Raw genomic sequence first — 18,488 nt, forward strand, 5'->3', positions numbered from 1 at the left:
CATGATTGCTTATTCATGTGAACTCTATTCACAAATTCCCTAAAGTTATGCAAAATGTGAGATTGTTTTTTTTCCGAGAATTTTCTGACTTTTCTGACTTCTGATCGTACGTCGTACCAAGTCCCCCACAATCGAACGTTTTCAAAGTGAAATTGAAAATGCAATCTCCTCCCCCTCCCTCTCTCCACCTCCCTTACCGTTGGTTTTCGAGATAAGACCGTCCGAAGACGGAGGCGAAGTGGCCCAAACACCAAAATAAAAACAAACGTGTTATTTAATAGTTGTGTATCGTGAAGCACAAAAGTTCCAATACAAAACACGCGCGTCGTAAGCTTCCTACCTCCCTCCCTCCCTCTCCGCGCTCCATCAGACAAAAAACACAAAAACGACGCTTCGGTTTTACAAAACAGCGCCTGCGTCGAATTTACGACGGCGGTGAAGCGAATGAGAGGGCATGCGCCGTCGATCGGTCCGTTGGTTGTTGCCGGTCCCGGGATTCACTGTGGTGTACTGGACCATGTGACTTCTTGTGCGGTTTAGTTTGTGTTTACCTGGTAGTGATTGTGTGTGCGTGCGTGTTTTTAAACGACAACCGGTGCAGGCTGTTTTGATTTCCCAATCACAAGCATCATGTGCTGCCTCCATGTGCCCAATTCACCTGATCTGTAACGGTGTTTGTGTGTGAGTGTGTGTTGACGGGGTCGAGCTTGTTGGCTGATGACGCACTGAAATATCGAAGTTGGTGAAAACACAAGCCCGCTTAATTACTCATCACGCTACATAAATTCTCCAAAATTGGAATCAAGCTGCCCCCCCGAACACGAGAATTATGATATCTGCATGATCCGAATATTTTGCTAATCAAATATTCGGTTGTTTATTTTAACTGTGACATTCGTTTTAATTGGTTGATTCGGGATCTAGCTTGGCGCACATACAGATTGTAATGTGATTTCGCCGTTTGCGTCCGACATGCGTATGAAATTACGGGGAAAATTCAATTAATCCTAACGTTTCCTCTTCGGCTCACCGGTGCAATGATGCTCACATTAAACTACTGTAAAATTTGACCTTTCTCGGGGAAATCTAATTGTTCATTTATAATCCATCATTTCTCTGACGTAGGACTGCGAAATTATTCCCGACTCGAGTTCCTAATAACTCTGTTTCTCTGTTTGATTATTTACTATAATTAACACATCACTCAATAAGTCGAGTGTTTGACACGCAGATGGCGCTATAATTGTGAAATCCATTTCCACTTGCAAAAGACTATGTGCGAAATTTCATGACATTTGGATTAGATGACAATTGTGTTTGGATTACATGGCAATTATGGCCGGTCTATTCTTCATCGAAAAGAACCATTTGCTATCGGGTTGCTGAATTTAAACGTAGGTGTACAAATACTGATGCACAGTATTTGGAAAAATGGTGAAAAATTGATAAAAACAAAACGTGACGACTTTTATGGAAGCACGATACAGTTGACCACTGTGGTCAGTAAAATCGATTCCACATTTTTAGAAGGGGAGCGGATTATTTCGCCGAAAGTCGTTTCGCCGATAGGGTATTATCGTTTGCATCACATAATGGATTAAAAAACTGCAAATTTTGGTTATTTTTCAAAATTATCTATTTGTTTTTATGTCTCCTACATAATTGATATGGCGCCACTACATAACCAAAACCAAAATTGCTCGGCGGCACTAAGCCTCGTTTGCCCGGTCTATTTAAAGCTAGGTTTCTTTACTTCAGTTAGGTCCGAACGAGCGGTAACGAGTGAAAATGACCCTTTCGGTGAAATGACATTCGGTGAAAAAACCCCTTTCGGCAAAATGGCTTTCGGCGAAACGGCTTTCGGCGAAATGACTGATCCATTGAGAAGGACCTCACGAAACGCTGTCGTGTTCATTTTATGCCTTAGTTCCCTTTTTGTACTGGATTATATTCAAGTGTAATTATATAACATAAAAACCGAAGAAGTTACAGAAGACCCAATAGAATGTTTCTGACGTAAAAACTCATTTGCATATAGCAGGGTGGCCAGTAACCGGGAAAATCTGGAAAACCGGGAAAAAGTCGGGAATTTGGTTTTACCGGGAAAAACCGGGAAAAGGTCGGGAATTTTAGTGCAAATGCGGGAAAAAAATTACTAGTCCTAATCTTAGTAACGATTTTCAGCATCATGATTTTCCTGATACAACAAATGAAAAGATGAAGGCCATTTTGTGTTTGAACTAGAAGTTCAGTACAAGTTTTGAAACTTCTTATTGTCCCTCACAGGTTCAATGGTACACAATCCATTGAACATGGAGCCAACACCTCAGCAGTTTTAAGTCAATAAGCGCTTTCTTAGTTGGCATCAATAACAGCACAATGAATGCTCATAATGAAAAATAAGGACAATTTGGATACTTCTGCTAGATTTCTATTAAATCTCGATAAATATTAGGAAAGATTCCAAGTGCAAATGACAGTTTCTTTTTGTTTATTTTCTCTTTCAATTATTACTGTATTTTCCAACATTTTTTTAACAACAGATCGAAAGTTGATAGTTTCAGTCGTTATTCTATGCGAAGTGTAAGATAGAATGATTGCCTATAGGACCATAATAATCGAAAGAAAGAGGAACTGTCATTTGCACTTAGGACCTTTTCTAGTGTTTTTCTTCAAATTTCAGAATAAGTATGCATAATGGTAAAAGTAACATCAGGTAACATGTTTGATAAAATTTTTAAGAAATCTTAGGGGCCGTGTTTTTAGTTGCCAGCCAATAATTTCCCTAATTTCACTAAAATTTGTCTCAGTAATGTCAAATTGTGCCAATTCTTGTTTAGTAATCTTGGTATTGAATTCAATAGGATTCACAAAATCGACAGAGCTGTCGACTTTCATTTTGTCCACCGTTTGAAAGGAGTGCTTGATTTCCTTCTTTGACAGCTGAAATTGGTTTTCCAGAGTTCGTAAGAGCATAAGTTTTAAGAAAGACTGTTCAGTGTCGATGATAGGAGAATCAAATTCAGATCATCTCAGTCACTAGAGGCATAGATTGTTGTTGTTTTTCCAAAGTGACAAAGGTACATTTTAAGAATTCTAGAAGGATTTTGTTCTCTTGCCAAAACCCAACTATGAAAGAATATCGTATATGTTGTTAACATTGGTCTCTCGTCCTCATGTGCACCTCGTGCACTGCACAACTGGTCAAATAGGCTCGGTGAGAACTTGTATGCACACATTCAGAAGAGGCTTCAGTACTTTATGCTTATGGCAGTTGAAAACAAATTGCTGTCTCAGTTGCAACGTCGAAACGGTACTGGTATCATACCGTATAAGCAGTGCACAACCCGTAAATTTTGTCACGAGACGCCACTGGTTGTTAGAAGTAATCGAGTTTGAGGGAGGAGTGTTGTGCTTTAGTTCATTCATTTTTAATTTTTAACCTTATACTATACCAAACTAAAAAAAATGGAATACACTAGAGATGGTCAGTCCGCGTACGGTCCAAAAGAACTAGTTTTCCTCGAAGATTGAGTGAACTGGAGTTCTTTATTGAAGAATCATAGCTCAATATTCTTCTCAATAGAATAGTCTTTCAAAACGTTTGCTGGTTTGAGGAATCTGGTAGAATTTCGCGAACTTTGAAAATGTATACGAAAGAGAATGATTATTGGTAGAACACATGCAAAAAGACTTTGTTATTATTGAATCTGTTAACTACAAAATATAGTTTATAGCTCCCATATTATTTTCGAAGAAACATACAAAGTTTCAGAAAAACGAAGGAACGGTTCAATAGAACTAATTCTTTCGGTACAACTATCAAGTTTTCAACAGTTCTTTGAAATGAACAGTTTTGCCTATTTCTAGAATACACTCCTAACTTGCATAAGTTTTAAGAAAGACTGATTTTCCAGATAGCCTTTAAAAGACTGATTCAGTATAGTCTTGGAAAAGATTGAATAGTTCGAAAAACAAAACATAATCAATAATCGTCGAATATGATATGAAAGCTGCGCTTAAGGTGAAATGTAGCGGAATGCGAAAATCGCGTTTTTGATCAATTATTCAAAAACTAGACCGATTTTCGAAAACCCAAAAACACTTCAGTTTTCGAAATCAAATTTATCATAACTAAGTATTCGTAGAATTTTGAAATTTTGCTTTGCTGAGCCATAATTGGTTTTTGAAATGTATAAACTGTTCCGTCCCACGGGGATGATTTCAGAACTCAAAAGTAGTGTTTGTAGCAGAATTTCACAAAGAATCTGAAAATGCAACTCAAAATTATAAAAGTTTAGCTAAAACAACCGAAAACTAAAAAAGTTTACATAAACTTTTCTGCATTTTTTTATTGCTTGCGCGCTGCTGTTTCGTATTGAGGTGGTGTGAGAAATGCACGGTGGGCACGGTGGCATTATATCGTGAGCAAATTTATGCAGTATTGGGTTTTGTGTTGAAATAAAAACGAGTTGAATATAATAAAATGGGTATTGTAAGAAAACGTTTATTTTCTAAGTAGCTGTCATTTATAATGCTAATAATGTCCAACTCTGTTGAATTCAATGCATTGATGTTGCTGAAGCAATAATGCTTGGCAGTGTAATATCGTAAAACAGGTATTATTTTAGATTGCAGCAATTTTTATAGTAAAGCTAAAACTTCAACATTGACAAGCTACTGAATGAAATGAATACAAGCCAAGTATTATCGTTCATTAATTTGGTATACAAACAAAGTGATAAACATTGAGGGTCAGCTTCGAGCCAGTCAGCATGGAAAACTTATTGGAATTCATTGGTTTTTCTATTATTATGAATAAAATGAATCAACGCTTGATTTTGCTTTCAAAGTCGATTGAATAATAATGAACTACGAAATAACTTTATATTCAATTTCGTGCCCCAAATATGTGCTTGAGAAAAGATTCACTAAATAATTTTAACTGCATGGTACGATGAACTATTAGTTATAATTGGAATGTATTCCAATAATGTAATCTAAGAAATTATTAAACTATTGATGATTTCTGGCACCGGACGCCAGAGGCTCTTTGGTCTTCGGTTCGTTATCGTTGAAACAGACATTTCTAGACTCATCATGCTATACAATTCCGAAAGTGGCTTCCGAAAAAAAGTTAATGGTGAATACTTTTACGTAAATTCTATCTCATTGGCGGGAAGGGCCTGGTGAACGACTGGCAAAGATATCGAAAATACTTGAATATTCACTTGTCTTCAATCGTTCTTTTGAAGGAGAATCCATGCTTGCTACTAAACTCAGGCATATACATGGTTAGCAAGTTAGTCAATACATATACATATAACCTCATGTTATTCATTCATAATTACTCATGATTTATAGCCCTTGTGTAAGAGTAATCACTAACAATAATGATTGAATTAGCATATATTCAATGTGTGAAGAATTCAAAAATCCATTATGTCCAGTCTTTTTTACAAGCCAATATAACGAGAGGTAAGCCCACTGCGCTCAATCATTGAAAAAAGTTCTTGTTTCTATGTGTCCGTTTTTCTTAGTACGCTTTGTGCGACGGTTCGTTCAACTGAAGCGGATAAAATTTTGCGCGCATTTTATGACGCTACATTTCACCTTAAGAGCATTATTGGAAAAAGCAAATGTTAAAAAAAATTGTGTTGATTTTTCAAGAAAATTGCAAGAATTTTTTTTGGTTCATTCCTTCGTGAAATGCAAGACTGATCACTTTCATCACCGTTGACCAGATATGTTTCTTGTTTTAATCCTATTGTTACATCGAAGTTACTGGCGAAGTAAATGACAAACTAAAGATGGAATACATTAAGCTGGATGGTACTGTTAGTTCAGAAGATAAACGTTTGGACAAACTGTGGATGAGAGTTTTAATCGTAGTTCCAAGGAGATACCCGGAAAATACTTATTTCTCAACTCTCGATGTTTTTTGGACATGTTAAAAAAACCGGGAATTTTTAGTCTCGCGCACCGGGAAAAAACCTCGAAATTGAATTCACTTGCCACCCTGATATAGTTTAAATGATAGCAGCAAACTCGTACCGTTTTAACCCATTTCTTTTTGTAATATTCAGTAGAAATTCAATCTACAATTCAGAAGCAGATCCAATACGATTCATCAATATTGGTCCATATTACGTAGAAAACTTTAACAATCCAGATACGTACAATGGGAATGACCGTACTAGCCATTTTAATCCGTTTTACCCCAAATTATTTCATAAATCGTATCATTGGTAAAATTTTCTATCGCATTTCAAAAGGAGGCTGATTGCGATTCATTAAAATCGACTAATATATCCGTATAAAGCCCTAAAAAGTAAATAAACTCAATGACCGTACGAGTCATGTTATACCGTTTTACCTCAATTCATTTCATTACCCCCTCCCTGTCCCGGCTTTCAATCGATATTGATCAACCGAAATTAGCCTCCTTCCGGAATGCAAGATAAAGTTGTTAACATAGACCAAGCAAAACTTTCTCACAGTCCGTTTTTCAAAGTAAGGTAAGAAAAATGAGAAATTTGGGACAAAACGGGCATGATAGTGAATTTAGCGGTTATTCTAATTATCATCACTCGATTCTACGGTCGTTTTTCCATAAGAAACTTCTACTTTGAAAATATTCACAAATTATATTCTGTGAAATTATTAAGTAAAGTTACGTTTATTATCCTTGTTCTTCCACTGTGTAGTGGTTCAAAAGCCCAATTTTACGCTTTTTAACACCTTGAAAACGTGGTATTCGAAGTACAGTGCCGTTTTTAACGTGTTATCAATCAATAGTTTAAATTGGGCTACTGTGCGATTAAATGAAATTGCGTGATAGTTGAGGCCGTAAAGATATCAGAAGGCAGTACAACTTTACCTTCACTCACTGTCGATCAAAAACAACAACGTGTTAATAATTCAGAGCAGTGTATGGTCATGTTTGAAAGTAATAAATTAGATTTAGATTTAGATTTTTTGTCGATATGTGACAATGGATGAAACATGGATCTATCACTTCATTCCGGAATCACGTCCGAAGCGTCCAAAGGCACAACAATCAACTGAGAAGATGGGTTTCAATATTTTGGGATCAAAACGATGAAAAAAATAATCATTTTTGCAAATTTTTTTTCTCGAGTTCTCGTTTAACAAAATAAATTCAAATGTTTTGCATTATGAAAAGCAACATTCGAACAACATTTTGTAATTTTTTCGTGGAAAAATATTGAGAAATAAATCGGTGAAAAGTTATGTTTGAAGACGTTTCTCAAAAATCATGATTTGCGGTGTCCATTGAGATACGCAGACTTATCAGGAGTGAACATATGAACGCAGCATAGTTAGAGTAGAAGCTTTTCTAGACCCCAACGTTTCTGCTTGATTTTTTTTTTGAATTTTTGGTGGTTGTTCGAAGTGAAAACTACGATTTTTCACAAAAAATTCACTGTTTTGTAGCTGCTAAACCTTCCTAAAGTAACAAACAACGATAAGGAAAACGTTGGGGTCTGGTTTTTTTATATGTAGAAAGTGGACGATGGACACGGACTTCCAAAACCTGCTTTCGAGAAAAACGCGTTTAAAGGTTTTTGTCTATAAAATCAATGGAAAAAATTCATTACTCCAGGGAGCCCGTAGGGTCTAACATTTTCCAAAAATCATATTTTTTCTTTTATAATTTATTATAACGAAACATTTCAAGAATGTTTTGTCAAGTTTTGAAGTCAATCGAAGTAGAAATCTTGGGCCTGTGCGCCGAGCTCTTGCTTCTTCGCAGAATGAGTTATCCATAGATAAAGTTCCATAACTTCCAAAGTTTCGTTCCAATATGCTTGAAAATTTCACAGAATATTCTTGTTTAAAATTTAAAATTTCACAGTTTTACTAAAAGAAAATAAAAAAAATATATACACAATGATTTTTCAAAAGTGTTAGACCCTACCCGCCCCTTGAACGGGTGCTAGCTTCAAATATTAGGCGCTCATTTCAAATATTTGTGCCACTACAAGTTCACATTCACTAAGGCGGGGCTAACGGCACTATTCTGTTGTAAATTTGCCTATTTAAGGGCTGAGGCCAGTAGGTTTAGTTTCAAAATTATACTCGATTATCAAATAATCGAGTAATTCGAAATTTCCGACATTCCTAATCGCGACAACACCTACGTTTTTATGCACTAATCGCATCTAAATTAAATTATCTAGACATTGACAGGATACATTTTTGATGCATGCCTTTGAAGGCGAGATATTCCATGAACAAGTTGAAAGTTGCCAATTTCAGCTATGCAATTCTTCCTTCAGTAAAAAGACTTTCCCGACCGCTAAAGTCAATGAATCATTCTGTAATTTTCACAGAACAATTTTTTAAGAGATTGTCAGTTGGGTTTCTGATATTCGTCACCGTTTCTGAGAAAATCAGTTTTGAAGCGTGAAAATAGGCCCTTAGACCTTAAGGGGCGGGTAGGGTCTGAGACGTTTGAAAAATCATTTATTTTTTTCGTTATATTTTATTATAGTAAAACATTTCAAGAATATTCTGTGAAATTTTCTTCCAGCCTATTGGAACGAAACTCTGGAAGTTATGGGCTTTTATCTGTTCTCATCCCATTCTGCGAAGAACCAAGAGCTCGGCGCACAGGCCGAAGATTTCTACTTCGATTAATTAAAAACTTGACAAAACATTCGTGAAATGTTTTACTATAACAAAATATAAAAGAAAAAATTTGATTTATTATTTTTTTGCAGAAGAACTGTGTCTACCACAGTTCAGGGCGGTGGAAATGGTAAACGCGTGTGCACGGATTGCATAAGAACGCAGGTTCGAGTCCTGTCGCTGAGTGTACCTTTTTCCAACAAATCATCTTTTCTGTGAGTTTTGTGTGAACTCTAAACGCGTTTTTCTCGAAAGCAGGTTTTGAAAGTCCGTGTCCATCGTCATTCGAAAACTACTTCACTAATGATTTTTGAATTTTGCACACACTTTCTACATGAAAAATACTAGACCCTAAGCGGATTTTTATGTGTAAAAACTCGTAGTTTTGACTTTGAAGAACCACCAAAAATTAAAAAAAAAATCAAAAATCAAACAAAAACGTTGGGGTCTAGAAAAACATCGACTACAAGTAATCTGCTTTGATTTGTTCACTGCTGTTTAGTCTTATTTCTCAATATTCTTCCATGAAAAAATTACTAAATGTTGTTTGAATGATGTTTTTTATTATGCAAAACATTTTATTTTATATGTTGGAACGAAAGCTCTAGAAAAAATTCGCAAAAATATTATCATCCGTTAGACCATACAAACCAACTCGAAATATAATTGTTTTGGAGACGGGTACAACGTGATGGGTAAGTCAACGCCTTTCTCGCAGTCCACCTGGTTTCGATTCCCAACTCATAGTCGGAAAATTTTGGCCCGAAGAGGCGAATGTTATGCATGCAAGCTTCTGCTGCTGAACACTGTTGAAAACTTTCTTCCGAAATTTATTTTTATTTCATCAATCTAAATTTCACTCAACTGCTCCTTCAGTACGACTGTTCCTTCTACTAGAAACCAATTGTTTAAACCTGCTTGTTTTTGTTCCGTCTAACGAACAATAAGAAATGATCAAATTTCGATCATGGATTTTTATTTTCTTCCTATACTGCTTACTATACAATCATACTGCAGGAGTAGTAATCGGATAGCGCCATTTGTTGGAAAACATAGGGGTTAGAAGTTTTAACCAATTTTACGTTTTAATTTTTACGTTGTGAGGCCTTTTATTTTATTTAGTTATTCGTCAAACAAATGTAGACTAGAGACAAAAAAGTTACAATGGTTTCTTAGATGCTATACATTATTTCTACGATTTGGTTTTAATTTTTCTTTAATTTGTTTCATAGACACAGTTGAATCGATTTTTTTAAAGTTTTCGTTAAAAAGCACACAATTTAATTAAAGGAGCATAAAATTTTAGTTTTGAAAACATTGATTCAGATTGTACTCGCTTGAGAAATAATGTCGTTGATAAAATAAAACATTGTAGCTTTGCGGCGTTCTTCGAGTGTTTGTAAGTTCATGAGCATACAACGCGCTCTATATGATGGGAGAGGAAATGCAGTCCAGTTTAGTCTACAAGGCACATACAGTAAAAATTGTTTTTGGGACAGATTCGATGCGTTTTTCGAATGCGGAGCTTCATATGTTCCACACTATGCTGCAGTATTCCAAAATTGGTCTGACATAAGTTGTATATAATAATTTTACTGCGTAAGGGTCCTGAGAAATTAAGACTGAAACGTTTAATGAAGCCTAACATACTATTTGCTTTATTGACAAGTGTCTTACAATGCTCAACGAAAGTAAGTTTTGAGTCTAAAATTACGCCTTGGCCTCTAATCATTTGACATTTTTCTACACTTTTGTTACCTAAATATATGTTAATAGAAGGACAAATGATTTTTCTACTAGAGCCACTTGAGCCAATTAGTTCTGAAGAAGGAAATGTCGTTCACGTACAAGATAAACAGAAGAGGGCCTAAATGTGAACCTTAGGGAACACCTGAAGTGACATCTATTGATTTGGAATATGTGTTTTGATAGCGTACAATTTGTTTTCGTTTTATGAGATATGATTCAAGCCATTCCAAAAGTTTTTGTTAAATGTCATGTTTTTTTAAATTTGACTAGTAATAATGGTATGTCAATTCTGTTGAAAGCTTTGCTGAAGTCAGTATACATCCAAACTTCCGTTTACGTAAACTTGTTTTTACGTTACCTCTGTTTTACGTAACTCTTTTTACGAACAAAATTCAAAATAACGTAATCTTTTTTTACGAACGTACTTCGTAAAAAGAGATTTTTGCATACAAGGAAAATCTTTTCCGGCTCATTCACATTCCAAACGATGTTTGAGGTGGTTCTAAATTCCAAGATGGCGACTTCCGGTTTATTGATATTTCTTGCAAATCCTTACAATATGGGTCTTTTCGGACGGGTTTGATGAGTAGATGTCGAAAAACGATGTTTGAGGTGCTTCTGAATTCCAAGATGGCGACTTCCGGTTTATCGATATTTTTTGAAAATCCTTACAATATGGGTCTTTTCGGAACGGGTTTAATGAGTAGACGATGAAAAACGATGTTTAAAGATGTTCTGAATTCCAAGATGGCGACTTCCGGTTTATTGATATTCCTTGAAAACCCTTACAATATGGTTTTTTTCGGAACGGGTTTGATGAGTAGATGTCAAAAATCGATGTTTGAGGTGCTTCTGAATTCCAAGATGGCGACTTCCGGTTTATTGATATTCCTCGAAAACCCTTACAATATGGCTTTTTTCGGAACGGGTTTGATGAGTAGATGTCGAAAAACGATGTTTGAGGTGCTTCTGAATTCCAAGATGGCGACTTCCGGTTTTAATGATATTCTTTGAAAACTCTTACAATATGGGTCTTTTCGGAACGGGTTTGATGAGTAGAAGTCGAAAAACGATGTTTGAACGAAAAACGATGAATTCCAAGATGGCGACTTCCGGTTTTAATGATATTCTTTGAAAACTCTTACAATATGGGTCTTTTCGGAACGGGTTTGATGAGTAGAAGTCGAAAAACGATGTTTGAGGTGCTTCTGAAATCCAAGATGGCGACTTTCCGGTTTGTTGATATTCCTTGAAAATCCTTACAATATGGGTCTTTTCGGAACGGGTTTAATGAGTAGACGATGAAAAACGATGTTTAAAGATGTTCTGAATTCCAAGATGGCGAGTTCCGGTTTATTGATATTCCTTGAAAAGAAAACCTTTAAAATATGGTTTTGGAACGATTTTGATGTGTAGATGTCGGAAAACGATGTTTGAGGTGGTTCTGAAATCCAAGATGGCGACTTCCGGTTTATTGGTATTCCTTGAAAACCCCTTACAATATTCCTCAAAACCTCTACAATAACGGGTTTGATGAGTAGATGTCGGAAACGATGTTTGAGGTGGTTCTGAATTCTGCTGTAGTTCCTTATATATAGAATTTCGCTTTATTTAGGGCACTTGTTCAGCAGTTTCAATAGTCTTTTTAATGTGGTTTGACTGGTATTTTAGTATTTTTCTACTAAATCCGGCTATAAATTACGTTACGTTTGTTTATGTTGAAAATTTCGAATAACGTAAGCTTATTTTTACGTCCATAGCTTCTAAAGTAAAAGTAATGAATTCCAACTTTTTTTTCCTCTTACTGTAGTAAGTCCAATTTTCTGTTCAACGAGGACGTCCAACTGTCTGTGACATGACTTTTGCGGGACTCTAATACTACGCATACAAACTCTTACCCATCGAGTTAGTTATCTTGATATGCAACGATGTATTTCGGTAGTAACGGGGTTACCCGGCTCGGACGATAAACTATAAACGTACTCGTGGAGGCTGCTGCCCATATATTGGCACTGCCTCCTCCGATGGACAAAAAAAACTGGAGCGAGAAGTGGTGGCAAATCACTGCAGAGTACGCAGATATGATGCTTTGTAAAATCACACATACACAAAAGAAAGAGAGAGATAGAAAGACAGACAGAGCAAGGTTGAGATTTGTTCGCTACACCGGAATTATACTCAGTGTTAGAAGTTGAAAATGTATGATGAAATCAAAACTCAATATATAAATAATTTGATGACAGAAAATATTGAGAAAAAAAGTAAGTAGAAATAACCTTTCATTTCTGTACGTTCAGCTCAAACTCGTCTCCGATGCCTGGTGGTTGTGCCGCAACGGAAGAGCACTTAAATCCCCTTGTCTTTATCAAAACGAAAGAAAACAAAGCAAGCGGTGGTATCATATTAGTTAGGGATGGTTGCACAGATACAATTGTTCACCGAAGACGGCTCGAAAACCGCTGCATATCTGGCAGCAAAATACGATGTATATGCTTTTCACAGCACGTTAGAAGTAATTGCAAATACATTTCTTCACTGTGTGCATGTATGTATGTACAAAGAAAATCTGATGTTGATACAAAGCCGATGGCCACACGATGTAGCAACGACAAGCGTGACGATCTACTACCACAGTCCAGGACCACGTGAAGTGTCTGAAACACACACACACACACACCCAGCTGCTGCTGGTGAGGGTCGGTCGGTCGCGTGGTGGAATTGTCTGTAAACGATCCGATCGAACGGACGGACGGGCGGACGAACGAACCGGTCACCACCATAATGCTGCTGGTGGTCGAAGTAATTTGTAGCCCTAGAAGTGTTTACAAATCTTACCGCGCTATAGCCCTCTCCGCCTACATAAACGGCTCAAGTGGCAACGAAAACAATACCAATTCATCTGCCAGCCGATCCAGGCTAGTGTACGGAACAATGTCACGGAGAGAGCAGCACCGGACAAGGACGCGCATGTGTCACATTCGAACAAAGAAATGCTGCTCCAATGCGTCAATTGTTGGCCAGGACGCCGTTCGAATACAAAGTAGTAGAGGGTTTCTTGGCGTTCTTGGCGACGATTGCCACGTCAGAACGTTCCTGGATCCGAATGGCATGCCATGACTCATTCTTACTTTCTTACGCAATGCTTGAAACCCAAAACTCAACGCATACTATGTATTGTAATTCCGCCCTCTGATGTGTGCGGGGCAATCAAAATAAGGCGAGTAAGTTGAAGAGCAAAGAACACGGACGTTGTTTATTGAAAGCTAAAGAGCGCTAAGAACATGCCAAAACGTGATGACTAGAAGAAGAATAGAACTCGTTTTTTTTTTATTTGCCATCCGATGAACGCAACTCAGTACATACCTAGTTAATTACCATGCTACAATTGTAATTAATTTCTTTCTTGAGTTGGAATTTGATTCGAATTTATTGCGAAAAAAAACTTGCTCGGTGTTAGATGGGAAGACTGACATTTAGTCAAAGTGTAAACGAAAGCTCAAGAACATTTCATTTTCTGCATTAATCTGCACTGAAGAAACTATCGAAAAATACAAACCTGATCCATAACACTTGAAAAGAGAAAGTAAACAAAGAGAATCTGTCAATTGCACTAGAAAAATTTCGCGCCAACTCGAACAAATGTTGACAGCACCCTCTCAGATTTGAATGAAACTTTTTGAACATGTAGACTTTGACACAAAAAAATTCAAGTCCAGAATTCAGCTGAAGAGTCAAGGTTCAGGGTCTAGTTTCTGGTTCAAAAACTCTGTCAGAAGCTGATCCGGGGTCAGAATTCAGGCCCAAAACCAAAGCCCAAGTCCAAAGGTTGGAAATTAAATTCCAGAATCTAGATGAAGACTTCAGGTTCAGGTAAAAAGTCTGCCAGAATCTCAAAATCTAAGAATTCCAGTCCAGAATCCAAATTTCGATTTTAGATTCAGTATTCAGATTCTGTACTCAGATCACAAATTCATGTTCAGAGGTTAGGTCAAGTTACTCATTTTAAGTCCAGGTTCTAAGTTCCGATTATAGTACGGGATTCAGGTCGGGAATTCAGATCTTGGTTAAGAATCCATGTACAGAATCCAGTTCCAGATTCGAGATCCAAATAAAGAATTCTGTATCAGTTTCAGAATACAAAATCAGGATCCAAGGTCATAATGCAGGTCCAGAACTCAGATCCAGAAACCAGGTCCTTAATAATGCTTCAAAATGTTGGCCCAGAATCCAATTTCAGCGTAATGTTTGTGAATCCAGCTTCAGGTTCAGAATCCAAAATCAGGATCAAGTTTCAGGTTCACGATTCTGGTGCATTCCCAGTATCTCTGTCGAATTTTTTGAGTAAAAATCTAGTAACGAATCCTGAATCCAACTCCAGATTGAGACCCCAAACCTTCATCGAGAGTTCAAGCCAAGAAATCAGGTTCAAGTCTAGAATCTAAATCCATGCTCAGTAGCCGAATGTAGATTTCTGCCTCAGACTCAGAATCTCTGTCAGAATTATGGTTCAAAAACCATGTCCAGATTCAGTATTCAAATCCAGAAACCTTGTCGGATATCCTGGGTCCTGGTTCAGAATCTTGGTCTGGGTTTAGAATCTCTGTCAATAATTTAGATTCAAGTTTGGAATTGAGGAATCCTAGAGAACTCAGGTCCAGCATCCAATTCAGGCTCACAGTGCAAAATAGGTTCAAAGTTTAAGATTCAGAATCTAGGTTAAGGTTTCTGTCAGGAGTTTAGATTCACAATCTTTTCCCATGTCTAGAATCCAGATCCATGTTTCGAATATAAGTATTGAATTCTGCTTCAAGTTCAGAATCCATATTCGAATAAAGAATTTCTTTCAAGGATCCACGTTCAGATACAGTATTTTATCCCAGAAACCTTGTTCGATAGTTCAATATTTTAATCCAGTGATCAGAATCCAGATCTAGAAATCACTTAGTTTTTACTGGGTGAGAGTTCTTTTTTAACAATCATAGAACCAAATACTAACAAATGTAATAAACACAGTCATGCACATCTTTATCATTAAAACTTATTTTTTGTCGTAATTTCCTCTGTGTAAAGTCGCAAATAAACTGTTTGACTCAAAATGTTTTCGTTCTTGTCTCTTACACAAGAAGCAAAACCAGAATAAGAAATAAATCAAAAAGTTACTTATGAGCTCGCGCAAAACACGCCTAAAGCAGAACTTTCCTCCATTACCCAACGAAAAGACAGTCTGAAATTATAACTGATATGATTAAAATAATGAAATCCAAAATCTGGCGTCATAAGCTTTCAGAGACAGTTATAAAGCCGTCCGTAACCTTCTCCAATTCGGGGAAATCGCTCTGCCAACTCAACAACTGTGGATGTTATGATACACAACGCGGCAGACTACCGGCTAGAAAAGAATTTGATATGACTGTGCACGATCGGTTACGTTGATCCCCTGTGATCCAATTTCGCACTCAAAAACTGATATGTGAGGTTATGTTGTTATTTGCTTACTCAATGTTTGAACGATAGGGTCTGAATTAAAATTTAATTTAAGCGCAACACTATTTTGTAGGATTTGCATTTTTTCGACTATATTTTTTGCCGAAAAATTAGTCTAGCACTTTTCGAAAGACCGTCTCGATCAATTTCGAAAAAGAAAACAAAGCTCTTTGGCTTTTTGTGATAATGCCTATATGTCCAGAAAGTTTCATTTGAATCTGAAAGAGTGCTTCCAAATCACGAAATTCGTCTATGCTATACTGAAAACAAATACGATTTTCAAAATTTAGAGGCGATTTACAAAAAAAAAAAACAATTTAATGAGATTTTATCTCCAGATAGGTAATTATTGTCTCTGTCCACCTTCCATATGTTGCAATCGAGCCATGATAAATATTTTTTCTAATGCCCAGTGTTCGTGAACATGGTTTGAATGAGTACTGATTTCAACAGGACGGTACAACATGCCATACAGCTCGACTAGCAATCGATTTGCTACGGGCATTGTTCACCGGACGAGTCCTATAGAAAAACAAACATCTGATTTCACGCCACTAGATTATTTTTGTGCGACTATTTGAAATCCGAGGTATACGCCTATAAGCCAAGAACCATAGCTCAACTCAAAGACAACATACGACGTGAAATCGGCGCCATATCGACCGATACTTCATCCAAAACGATAGAAAATGTCGAAGTAAGGGCACATTTTAGTCATTGGCCGCAATATCATTTTCTAAAAGAATAGCTGTAACGTATCTCTTCGAAAGAAAATAAATTACAATCCAAATGAAAATAAATAATAATGTTTTTTTTTCATATAAATATTCAGTAACAAAGTTTTGTCAGGAATTCATGAATAGACAGAACTTTAAAAAATTGTAATTTCCAACCGAGATATTTTGAACGAAAAATTTGTTATAATTCTTCGGTAATAAAGCCACAGACTAACAGACATGACAGTATGAGTAATTTCTTATAAAAATAATTTTTCGTGATGCACTAGTTCCACCTATATTGTACTGCGCGAACTATTTACTATCTGTACACCCCTTGTGTTATGAAAAAGTTTTTTTTAACTAATTGGTTTCCCCTCGTTTGTCAACACCGATCAGCTGCTTGCAGGGATGCCTGATTTCATCAAAATATTTGAAAATAAATCGTCAATAAATTATTGGATTATGTTGATAATATATTTAACTTTTTCGCGATGTTGGAAGGTAACCATTTATTTGACTCAACGTTGTTCATCTAGACTATTTTTTATTGTGCTGGTAGTTTTCACCCGAAATTAAGTGGCGGCAGACCAGAAGCAAGTAAATATTGTAACAAAGCGGGTTCAATTTTGTATTGCGTTGGAGGATGAAAAGTAGGCAAAATTATGTATATAGTTTTGGCAATATGCATTAAATCTGTATCTTGCATGAAATTCGCATGGACGTATACAAATCAAAACATTACAGGTTATTCTGTATGAATGGCAACTCTGTTGGTAAATGAAAAAAATAAACACAGTCTAGATGACAGACAAGATGTTTTTGATAGGGTAACGTGGCGCCATCATGACACATGTGAGTACTGTCCCAAATAAAGGAATATTCAAAATGACCGTTAAAATGATTGAAGAATCTAATTTGAGTGTCCTGTCTGTTAGTCTGTGATAAAGCTTTGAATTTAGATAGTCGAACAGAAACTGTGCCTGAATCATTGTCCTCAGTATGTTTGTCTGTGGTTTTGTTTTGAGATAAAATAGCAATACACGATATTTGAAATTTTCCAATCTTTGAGTTGAAGTAGTTATTCACAATAAAAATCGAATTTAGTTATATATTTGATGATACGTAAATGGGAATTCAATCTTAAATCAGTTGAAGTTTCGTCTTCGACTCTACCGTACATCGGCGGTTCTACTTTAACCACTGGCTAACGTAGAGTTCATCCAAATTAATACCGGGAATTAGTGTAGCTTGTTTGGTTTCAATTTGTTAAAACTCAATTATGAGCAGTAATTTGCTTAACTTTCGTAAGGGCTTGTCGTACATATGAAATGTAATAACCGAAATTGCAAATCTTTCCGGAGCAAAAAAACAACAACCAGCAGTATCAAAATCAATACAGTCACACGTGTGAATAGCCGGTTCAAATGTGTCGTCCGTCGTTACACCCGAATTTCACTCACATCGCTGCATGTCCGTTTAAAAACACGCATACGCTCATGTGTTCATCTGTCGATGGGCCCGTGACCTTGCCATTCAAAAATTCCCTATACATGTGTAATCTCTCTTCGCTCAATGAAAATTTACTGTCGATCGGGACTCTCGTTTTCACTCTCTTCTCTCGCGCTCGCTCTCATCGTCCATCTTTTTTCCCCCCCGGTGCTGATTTAAATAAACTCACTCGCTCAATGAAATTACGCGAACGGCTCACACACTCACCAATGTCCGTCGTCATTGTTTATTTTTCTTTTAATCGGTAACTGTATGCGTTAGCAGTGCCGATGATATTATTCAGTTCCATTCCCATTGAATGTAATGTTTTGAAGTCACTGGAAAAAAAGAAGTGAAAGCAATGTTTTGTTATTTCGCTTTTTCTCACTCTGT

At 36.6% G+C, this 18,488-nt stretch overlaps 1 protein-coding gene across 3 annotated transcripts in view; it reads left to right on the forward strand.

Moving 5' to 3' along the window:
* LOC131432391 (mucin-5AC-like) overlaps positions 1–18,488 on the forward strand; it is a 205,720-nt gene that overhangs the window by 78,060 nt on the left and 109,172 nt on the right. The gene's annotated exons all lie outside the window — the stretch shown is intronic.

This window comes from Malaya genurostris, chromosome 2, assembly GCF_030247185.1.
Source record: "Malaya genurostris strain Urasoe2022 chromosome 2, Malgen_1.1, whole genome shotgun sequence".
NCBI classification, from domain to species: domain Eukaryota; kingdom Metazoa; phylum Arthropoda; class Insecta; order Diptera; family Culicidae; genus Malaya; species Malaya genurostris.